The sequence below is a fragment of the Zingiber officinale genome, chromosome 7B, assembly GCF_018446385.1.
Source record: "Zingiber officinale cultivar Zhangliang chromosome 7B, Zo_v1.1, whole genome shotgun sequence".
Classification (NCBI taxonomy): domain Eukaryota; kingdom Viridiplantae; phylum Streptophyta; class Magnoliopsida; order Zingiberales; family Zingiberaceae; genus Zingiber; species Zingiber officinale.
The window spans coordinates 32279437-32289102 of NC_055999.1; the positions used below are offsets into that span (position 1 = coordinate 32279437).

General features: G+C 38.6%; 1 non-coding gene across 1 annotated transcript; it reads left to right on the top strand.

Moving 5' to 3' along the window:
- The first annotated feature begins 7224 nt into the window (after positions 1 to 7224).
- LOC122007680 lies at positions 7225 to 7330 on the top strand. The gene has a single exon (XR_006119113.1). It is a non-coding gene; the product is annotated as a small nucleolar RNA R71 (small nucleolar RNA).
- The last annotated feature ends 2336 nt before the right edge of the window (positions 7331 to 9666 follow it).

Here is a 9666-nt window from a genome sequence, read left to right on the forward strand (position 1 = left end):
TTATTTTCAAAAGAAATTTTAATATGCATATATGTTTCCGCAAATAGATAAGTAAAGTAACCCCGCCCTACTAGCAGGAGGGGCGGGCCTTACATGCAGTACGAAGTCCAGATAGGTCTTGGCAAGAAATCCAACTAGGTAAACGGGCTGATCGAATAGCTGGTATGAATTACCGGCCAAGTGAAGGTCGAGCGAACATCAGTATACGTATATGTGCTCGGCCGAGCCAAGCCCGACCGAGTGTAAAGGCACTTAGCCTTATATATAGTTTTTAGTATATTATTGGCCGACTGAAGGGCGGGCGAGCACCAGTGTGCGTATATGCGCTCGGCCGGACAAAGCCTGACTGAGCGTAAAAGTATTTGACCTTATAGAAGCTTTTAGTATATTACTGGCCGAGTTAAGGCCGAGCGAGCATCGGTATACGTATTTGACCTTATAGAACCTTATAGAAGTATTCTCACTAACTCCTTCTTGAAAACAATTTTTCAAAGGTTTAGCTAAATCTTTGTTAAAAATCTAAATTTTTTTAGCTAAGTTGAGCTTAAGTTTATCAAAATATGTTTTCGCATATTTTAGCTAAAAATGTTTTATCAAAATATTTTAAAGCCAAATTTTTTATGAAAATTCTTTAAAAAGTTAAGTACTTAAACTAAAAACTTCCATCAAGATTTTTTTTTAAAAAAAAAAAGTTAAGTATTTATCAATACTTTTAAATGTTTATCAAAATCTTTTAAATTTGGCTAAGTGTTTCCCAAAAAAATTATTTTTAAGCTAAGTTTATTAAACTCCCTTTCAGCTAAGTTTTTAGCTAAGCAATTTTTAAAACTTAGAATTAAATTTAATGAAAGTGTCTTCTAAAGTTAGCTATTTATCAAGGTATTTTGTCAATGCAATCATTTTTTAAGTCAAAAATTTAGCTAAGTTTATTTTTCAAACAAAAAATGAAAGTTTCAAAACTTATGCTTATTTAAGTATTGTAGAAAAAGTTAAATGTTTTTTAAACATTTCTAAATTGGCTAAGTATTTTTTAAAACTACAGTGCTACCCTTCAGGGGGAGCTTAAAGTTAATAGAATAAATATTTTTTCTCCCTACATATTTTCTTTTTGATTTATGTCAAAGGGGGAGAGAGAGATCAAAGTTAAGGGAAATATAAGGAATTTTTTATATAAGGAACTTTTTCATTATTTCATTTCTTCTTATAGTACTGTTATGCTTTTGCTTAACTTTAACTATGTTGTCATAATCAAAAAGAGGGAGATTGTTGGTGCGGAAGCATCCGACGATCGAACCTATATTTTGATTATGTCAAAGGGTTCAAAGTTAAGATATTTTGTTATCTAACACGTTGAATGAGCTTTACAGGAAAATCCTAAGTGTACTTAGACAAAAGTTCTAACTGCGGTTAGGCAGGTGAAAACCCCTAGGGGGTGGTAACCCTAGGTCCTAGGGGTGGTAACCCTAGGTGAAGAAAATTCCTAGCTACGGTTAGGAAAGTGGAAAACCCTAGGAGGCAGTAACCCTAGTTCCTAGGGGTTGGTAACCCTAGGCGGAAAGTCTTGGCGGGTCAGAATCTTCGGGCAAAAATCCTAGGGGGCGTTAACCCTAGGTGGAAATCCTGGTATCGCGAACCAGGTGAAAGTTTGGACGAGTCATGGAGCGGGCATCCAGCATGAAGATCGGAAGATTCGAGCGTCGAGCAAAAGTCCAGTCAGTCTGGAGGACTGAATTGGCAAAAGGTAACTTCTCCTGAGTGGAGTAGGTGAGGACGCATTCCCCGGAAGAGGGAACCGTAGGTGAGCCCTCTCACTTGGCTACCAGGATTCATAAACTCTAGTACTTAAGCCTGGAGGTCTAGAGTTCGAATCCTGGGGGAGGCAAAAATCCACTAGCCAGGGGTGGAAAGTCCTAGTAAGTAACAGCACGGCCAAAGGGTCGTCGGTCGACGACATAAGAGGTCGTCAAATGGGCCGACGATATAAGGGCTGCCAGTGGGCCACCGCAAGGGCTGCCCAAGAGTCCAAAGGGTCAGGTCGTTATAATAAAAAGGTGGCCCTTGGGCAGCCCTTGCGGTGGCCCACTGGCTGCCCTTATGTCGTCAGCCCATTTGGCGACCTCTAATGTCGTCGACCGACGACCATTTGGCCGTGTCGTTACTCACTAGGACTTTCCACCCCTGGCAGTGGATTTTTGCCTTCCCCAGGATTCGAACTCTAGACCTCCAGGCTTAAGTACTAGAGTTTATGAATCCTGGTAGCCAAGTGATTTTTATTGTAACGACCCGACCCTTTGGCCTCTTGGGCTGCCCCTTATGTCGTCGGCCCATTTGTCGACCTCTAATGTCGTTGACCGACGACCCTTGCCCGTGCCATTACTCACTAAGACTTTCCACCCCTGGTAGTGGATTTTTGCCTTCCCCAAGATTCGAACTCTAGACCTCCAGGCTAAGTAGTAGAGTTTATGAATCCTGGTAGCCAAGTGAGAGCCTCTCACTTGGCTACTAGGATTCATAAATGTTGGAGTGTATACTAAAAGCCTAGCTTTTATATAAACATTTATAAGAATCACATTGGTCAAGTGTCTACATTTATATATACCAAATGTAGATGTTCAATTAATTTATATTGTAGATAACATAGTGTGTGGTATCACACACAGAAGATCGTGTTATCGGTTCTTTATAAATTAAAAATAGTAGCTCACGACCAAGATGGAAAGGAACAAACCATTGGAAGGTCATAGTATAATTAGGTATTAGTTTATTGTTACGCTCCGCAAGTGTACGGAAATGTCGCAAGTAATATAAAAGATTATCGTATCCACAGGGACTGGAATAAGCACTAGAAATGTCTCAATGCGAATTAGCTAAACAACTATCCAATCGTTTCAAAAGCAAAGTAAAGGTAAACAAATCTAATATTAGAGATCAACAAACAAGAGTTTAGTGTTTTGGGTTATGATAAAGGGAGATTCTAGGAGTTTCGGTTTCTTTGTAAGATTTCTTGAATGTAAATGGTTCACCAATTCTTATTCCTCAATTGCCAAACATGTAGAAAGTTGCCGGTTCCCTCTTGCAATAGACAACCGGCTAAGGACTGAAAAATGTATCTAAATAGGATTAATTAGACATGAACCTACGTTGTCCTTACACAGAAGCGCACCTATTACTATGCCTTCCTCGGATATCAACATAGAAGCCCACAACTTATTAATCTATAAAGATATAAGAAGCTAATCATAGAATCCATCCTACTCTCTTGAATATTCCTATTTCCTCTTCAAGATTATCTCTCAAACGTCCTTACACGGGCTTGCACCTGTCACGTGGATCCCTCGGATGATCGAGTGAGAGTTTATCCTTACCAAGTCCATAAGAAATCCAAACAATCAATCAAGAATGAGAATTAAGCACAAACCACCATCAATCATTCAAGATCTAATTGATACAAGCAAGATAATGTCATTGAAACAAGAAAATGGCAAATCCATAAGAGATTACATCAATCCATCATACAAATACTCCCTTAATCCTAGAATACAAGATCTACTCCATGAATCGAGGAAGAAAACTCGAAAGAATAGAGATTACAAGCACTCCTTGAATCCCCAATCCAAGAAAACAAGAAGAGGGGAAAAGAGAAAACTTATCTACGAAGAAGCCTTGTCTTGGGTCCAAATCGTCGAGAACTCCCTTAGAATCGCCCAGAAATCCTCCCAAGAATGGGAGGAAACCACCAAATCTTGCCTTCTCCCAAAGGGGGAGAGATCCCCTTTCAATTCATGAAGAAGGGTTTAAATAGAGGAGGGAATCGGGCGCCACACGGCCCCGTGACACGGCCGTGTGAGATTCACACGGCCATGTCCAGTTCCTCCTCTGCCAAAACCCTTCTGCTCTCTGGAAATGATACACGGCCACAGCCTGCTTGGTCTCTGGAAGTCTCACACGGCCGTGTAGATCCACACGGCCATGTAAGGCTTCTGCTCTGGTTGGCTTCAAATCTTGACACGGCCGTGCGAGGTTCACACGGCCATGTCATCTTTCTCTTCTGTTGGTGCCAAACTCCACACGGCCCGAGCTCCATACCAGTGCAGGGCCGTGTGAGGTACACGGCCCGGTGCTTTCTCCCTTCGTCTCCTCCAATGCATGCCCAAAGATGTAGATTCTTCACCAAATCGACTATAGAAAATGCACAAAAAGCATATCTCCGAACCAAAAGAGTAAATATGCTAAAAGGAAAGCTGGAAGTATAAAAATGCATAGATCAAGCATGCTCAAAGTATGTAAATGTGCGTAAAAACATGCATAAAAGAGTATATAATCTACGCACATCACACCCCCAGACTTAAACCTTTGCTTGTCCTCAAGCAAAATGCTGCAGTCTAAATTCATATGTCCTACAACACATTCATAAAACCCAGTGCACTTTCCTAACTCTATCAAAAAGTTTCATTAACGAGCATGATCATGGAAACAAGTAAAGTATGGTTCAAGCATAAGAATCTTGTGCGCAGTGTAAAAGTAACTCAACACCCTTCAAGTTTCAATCCATGTCCTAGTCAAGTCGTCATCAAATTTGAATTCCTAATGTTTCTAGTGAAAGACAAGTAACCAGTGATAGGCACTTACTTACCATTCACTTGGTTCATATTTCTCAACTAACCCAAGGTCTCAAAGGTGTGCTCAATCTCAAGAGAAGCTAAACAGTCATTTCCCCAGTAACCTAACTCGGTCTCAAAGGGGTGACTTGCTAGATTCCACTCATGACAACTATTTTTTATATCCCTTATTTTTTTTTATTATTTTTTTTTTATATAAGTGTTTGCATTGTGCAAAACTTATTCACAAATGTACTTTTAGCACACATGTTGGGATATTTTGATTTTTCCAAATGAGCTTTAATGATTCGAGCCTCATCCAGTAACCAAAATGAAAGTTGAGAAATCACCATGGAAACCAAGTACTAAGCAAACAAGATGAATCATGACTATTTCAATGACATCAACTATTCAAGCATCAAGCACAAGTGTAGTGAAGATAAAATCCTTAAGGTTGAACCAAAACTAAAACTCATCACCATAAGATTCTTAGCTTATTAATGCTTCCCAAGATAGAAAAAAGAACTACACAAAGTTTACTACTAGCATCATTCGAACATCATGAATCAAGCCAATAATCGTGCTAACATTTCACTTGAATCCAAGAAAGCATATAAGTGAAGTTTTGATGTTCTCAAGATGTATGCCACAAAAAATCAAAACACAATGCAAGACATAAGCAAAAACAAAAACAAACAAAGCAAATCAAATGCATCTAATGCATCCCCCAGACTTAAATTTTTCATTGCCCCAATGAAAACTAAAAACAATGTGGAGGAGATTTTAAAAGAAGTTACCAAGTGATGAGCTCCAAATGGTTGACGTTCATGTTTTTAAAGATACTCCTCCATCCAATACTCACATTCCTCCACAACTTTGAATTCTACAACAATAAGATAGACAAGAAAAATTAAGTAGAGGATACATGTTTATTATAAAGAGAGAACTAAAGACATAAAAGAAAATAAGGAAAATGAACTTGGGTTGCCTCCCAAGAAGCGCTTGTTTAAGGTCATTAGCTCGACCACCTCATTAGATTCATCTAAATCTTGCTCTTGGAGGGGTAAGATATTTTAGAACCCTCCTGCCAAGGGCTCTTATTATGGAGGGAGCTTTCATCAAAGGAGCTACAAAGTAAAGTATAACTCTCTCCATCTTCGTCTTCTTGGAAATTTTTTCAGGTGGTCGAAGACGGTTCGGATTAAGCTTCCAATTATTGGCCCATGTGAAATCTGCACATCCAAAAGAAAAACAAATCTCCCACAAGCATGTTATATAGTATAGAGCTAGAACCATATCAAGATAAGATGAATAAGTAATAAAAACTGAATCACATCCAACAAAGTCAATTATAGGTACCTCCATAAAGTTTTCCAAAAGATCACAAGAAATACTAACCTTACTTTGTTGAGAAATACCTGAAATTTCTAAACATGTAGATGTGACTTCCTCTGAATCAAATGATGGTTCTGGCTCTAGCTTAGGTGTTGATGATATCAATGATGGTGATTCTCGAGACTCTACTAGCTCTGTATAAGTCCCTACACATTGTTCCACAACATGATCAATTCTTAAAACCTCTAAGGGTTGTCTTGACAAAGGTGGTGATCCTTGAGATGCTGCTTCCACAACACAGCTCCCTACACATTCTTCCATATCATCATCATCAACACATACATCAAAAAATAAACCAACATCTATGTCCTCAATAGGAGAATCAATAACAAGAGGATCAATAACTTCACTTGCAGTTTTAAGTTGATCTACCACATCACATTCATCATCTGAAAATTCAATGTCACTATAACACCTTATAAAATTTTGAGATAGATCTGAAAACTTATTTACCACTACATTATCAATAAAATCCTCATCTGAAAAATCTTCATCTTCATATATATTCAAAAATCTACACTCAACCATATTAGTGTCACAAGATTTGCCGAAGTCTTTATTTTCATTGACCCCCACTAACCTTTGTGGAAAAGGAACCCTTAGTGAAGGTCCTGGGAAAGACTGAACTCCCTTTTTCCCAAATTCCCTTTGAGCTTTTGGAGGAGGTCCAACTTGCTTATCTAATGTTGGTGTGATTAATCGTTGAGGGAAAGGTACTTCTGGCCTTTGGGAACTTCCCAGAGAAATGGAACTGAGTTCTTGTGATCTTCTATTATTCTTCTCCTCAATTCTAAACATGTCGTTCTTCAGAAGTTCTTCATGATTTTTTCCACTTCTCAACCCAACATCATCACACTTTTCATTGGATCTTGACTGTGTAGGAGGGGGATCTTCTTTAAACCATTTTGAAACAATACTATCAAGCTTTGCCCCCAAATGTTTGAACTCCTCACTCTGTGACTTGTGAATTTCAATATTTTTAGGTGGTTGAATTTCATTTTGTTTGACAGGCTCTCTTACATTTATAGCTTGCACTTTTTGAATATCTGAGGGAAATTCCATCCAACTTTTGTTCGACCATTCATGGAGGTTCAATGTCACTTGATCAATTAACGAATAAGCTTCATCTACACTTTTGTCCATAAAAGAACCTCCAGCTGATGAATCTAACAAGCACTTATCTGAAAAAGAAACTCCCCTATAGAATATGTGTAGAATCAACCATTTCTCCAAACCATGATGAGGGCACTGTCTTTGAAGACTCTTGAATCTATCCCATGCTTCAAATAATGATTCTCCATACGTTTGAGCAAAATTTGTGATGTAATTCCTCATATGCATTGTTCTGCTTAAAGGAAAGAAATAATTCAGAAATTGCTCCTCCAGTTGTTCCCAACTTGTGATGCTTTGAGGATGGAGAGAATATAACCAAGTCCTTGATTTATCCTTGATACTGAAAGGAAATGCCATCAATTGAACTGCATCTGCTGATACTCTTTCACAATTCACCATATCACAAAGCTCTAGAAATGTCTCAAGATGCAGATAAGGACTTTCTAATACTTCTCCTCCAAATTTGTGACCTTGTATCATGGAAATTAACTCTGGGTCTAGTTGAAAATTTTTTGCTTCAATATGAGGCTGCACAATGGGAGACATAAATCTTGCAGAAAAGGGTGTAGAAAAATTTCTCATGGTCCGCTTGACATGTTAGTACTCATGGATATTCAAGAAGAAAAAGAAAATTATCAAGAATCAAAAACAAGAAATAAAATGCAATATGAAAAGCAAGAAAGCAAATGCAGAATTTAAATTGCAAGAAAGAAAGTGCATAATGAAAACAAGAAAGAAAAGATAAAAGAAAAAAGAAAAATGTCTAGAATAATTCATATGCTAAAAATTGCAAGATATGTTTACAAAAGAAAAGAAGAAAGAAACAAGATCAAAAGAGAAAACAGAGAAAAGTTAGATTAGAGTACTAGAAATCAAGAATGCAAAGTTAGAATTAGAATTAGAATCCCAACAAAAAGAGTTGTCAAGAATGTTATTCAAGAAAGGAAAAACTTACGAAAACAGAATTCTAACAATTAGTTATAACTATGCAAATCAAAAGAAAAAAAAAGAAAAATTATGTTTAGCCTAACTCAATCGATAATTCCTAATGTTAACGGCGCCAAAAACTTGTTACGCTCCGCAAGTGTACGAAAATGTCGCAAGTAATATAAAAGATTATCGTATCCACAGGAACTGGAATAAGCACTAGAAATGTCTCAATGCGAATTAGCTAAACAACTATCCAATCGTTTCAAAAGCAAAGTAAAGGTAAACAAATCTAATATTAGAGATCAATAAACAAGAGTTTAGTGTTTTGGGTTATGATAAAGGGAGATTCTAGGAGTTTCGGTTTCTTTGTAAGATTTCTTGAATGTAAATGGTTCACCAATTCTTATTCCTCAATTGCCAAACATGTAGAAAGTTGTCGGTTCCCTCTTGCAATAGACAACCGGCTAAGGACTGAAAAATGTATCTAAATAGGATTAATTAGACATGAACCTACGTTGTCCTTACACAGAAGCGCACCTATTACTATGCCTTCCTCGGATATCAACATAGAAGCCCACAACTTATTAATCTATAAAGATACAAGAAGCTAATCATAGAATCCATCCTACTATCTTGAATATTCCTATTTCCTCTTCAAGATTATCTCTCAAACGTCCTTACACGGGCTTGCACCTGTCACGTGGATCCCTCGGATGATCGAGTGAGAGTTTATCCTTACCAAGTCCATAAGAAATCCAAACAATCAATCAAGAATGAGAATTAAGCACAAACCACCATCAATCATTCAAGATCTAATTGATACAAGCAAGATAATGTCATTGAAACAAGAAAATGGCAAATCCATAAGAGATTACATCAATCCATCATATAAATACTCCCTTAATCCTAGAATACAAGATCTACTCCATGAATCGAGGAAGAAAACCCGAAAGAATAGAGATTACAAGCACTCCTTGAATCCCCAATCCAAGAAAACAAGAAGAGAAGAGAAAACTTATCTACGAAGAAGCCTTGTCTTCGGATCCAATCCTCGCTCCGGAGCCGGAATCGCCAAGAACTCCCCTTGAATCGCCCAGAAATCCTCCCAAGAATGGGAGGAAACCACCAAATCTTTCCTTCTCCCAAAGGGGGAGAGATCCCTTTCAATTCATGAAGAAGGGTTTAAATAGAGGAGGGAATCGGGCCCACACGGCCCCGTGACACGACCATGTCCGCCTCTCGCCAAACTGCCTGTGACTCCACACGGCCAGAACCCTTCTGCTCTATACACGGCCACCACCCGCTTGGTCTCTGGAAGTCTCACACGGCCGTGTAGATCCACACGGCCATGTAAGGCTTCTGCTCTGGTTGGCTTCAAATCTTGACACGGCCGTGCGAGGTTCACACGGCCATGTCATCTTTCTCTTCTGTTGGTGCCAAACTCCACACGGCCCTAGCTCCATACCAGTGCAGGGTCGTGTGAGGTACACGACCCGGTGCTTTCTCCCTTCGTCTCCTCCAATGCATGCCCAAAGATGTAGATTCTTCACCAAATCGACTCCTGTGTACAGAAAATGCACAAAAAGCAGATCTCCGAACCAAAAGAGTAAATATGCTAAAAGGAAAGCTG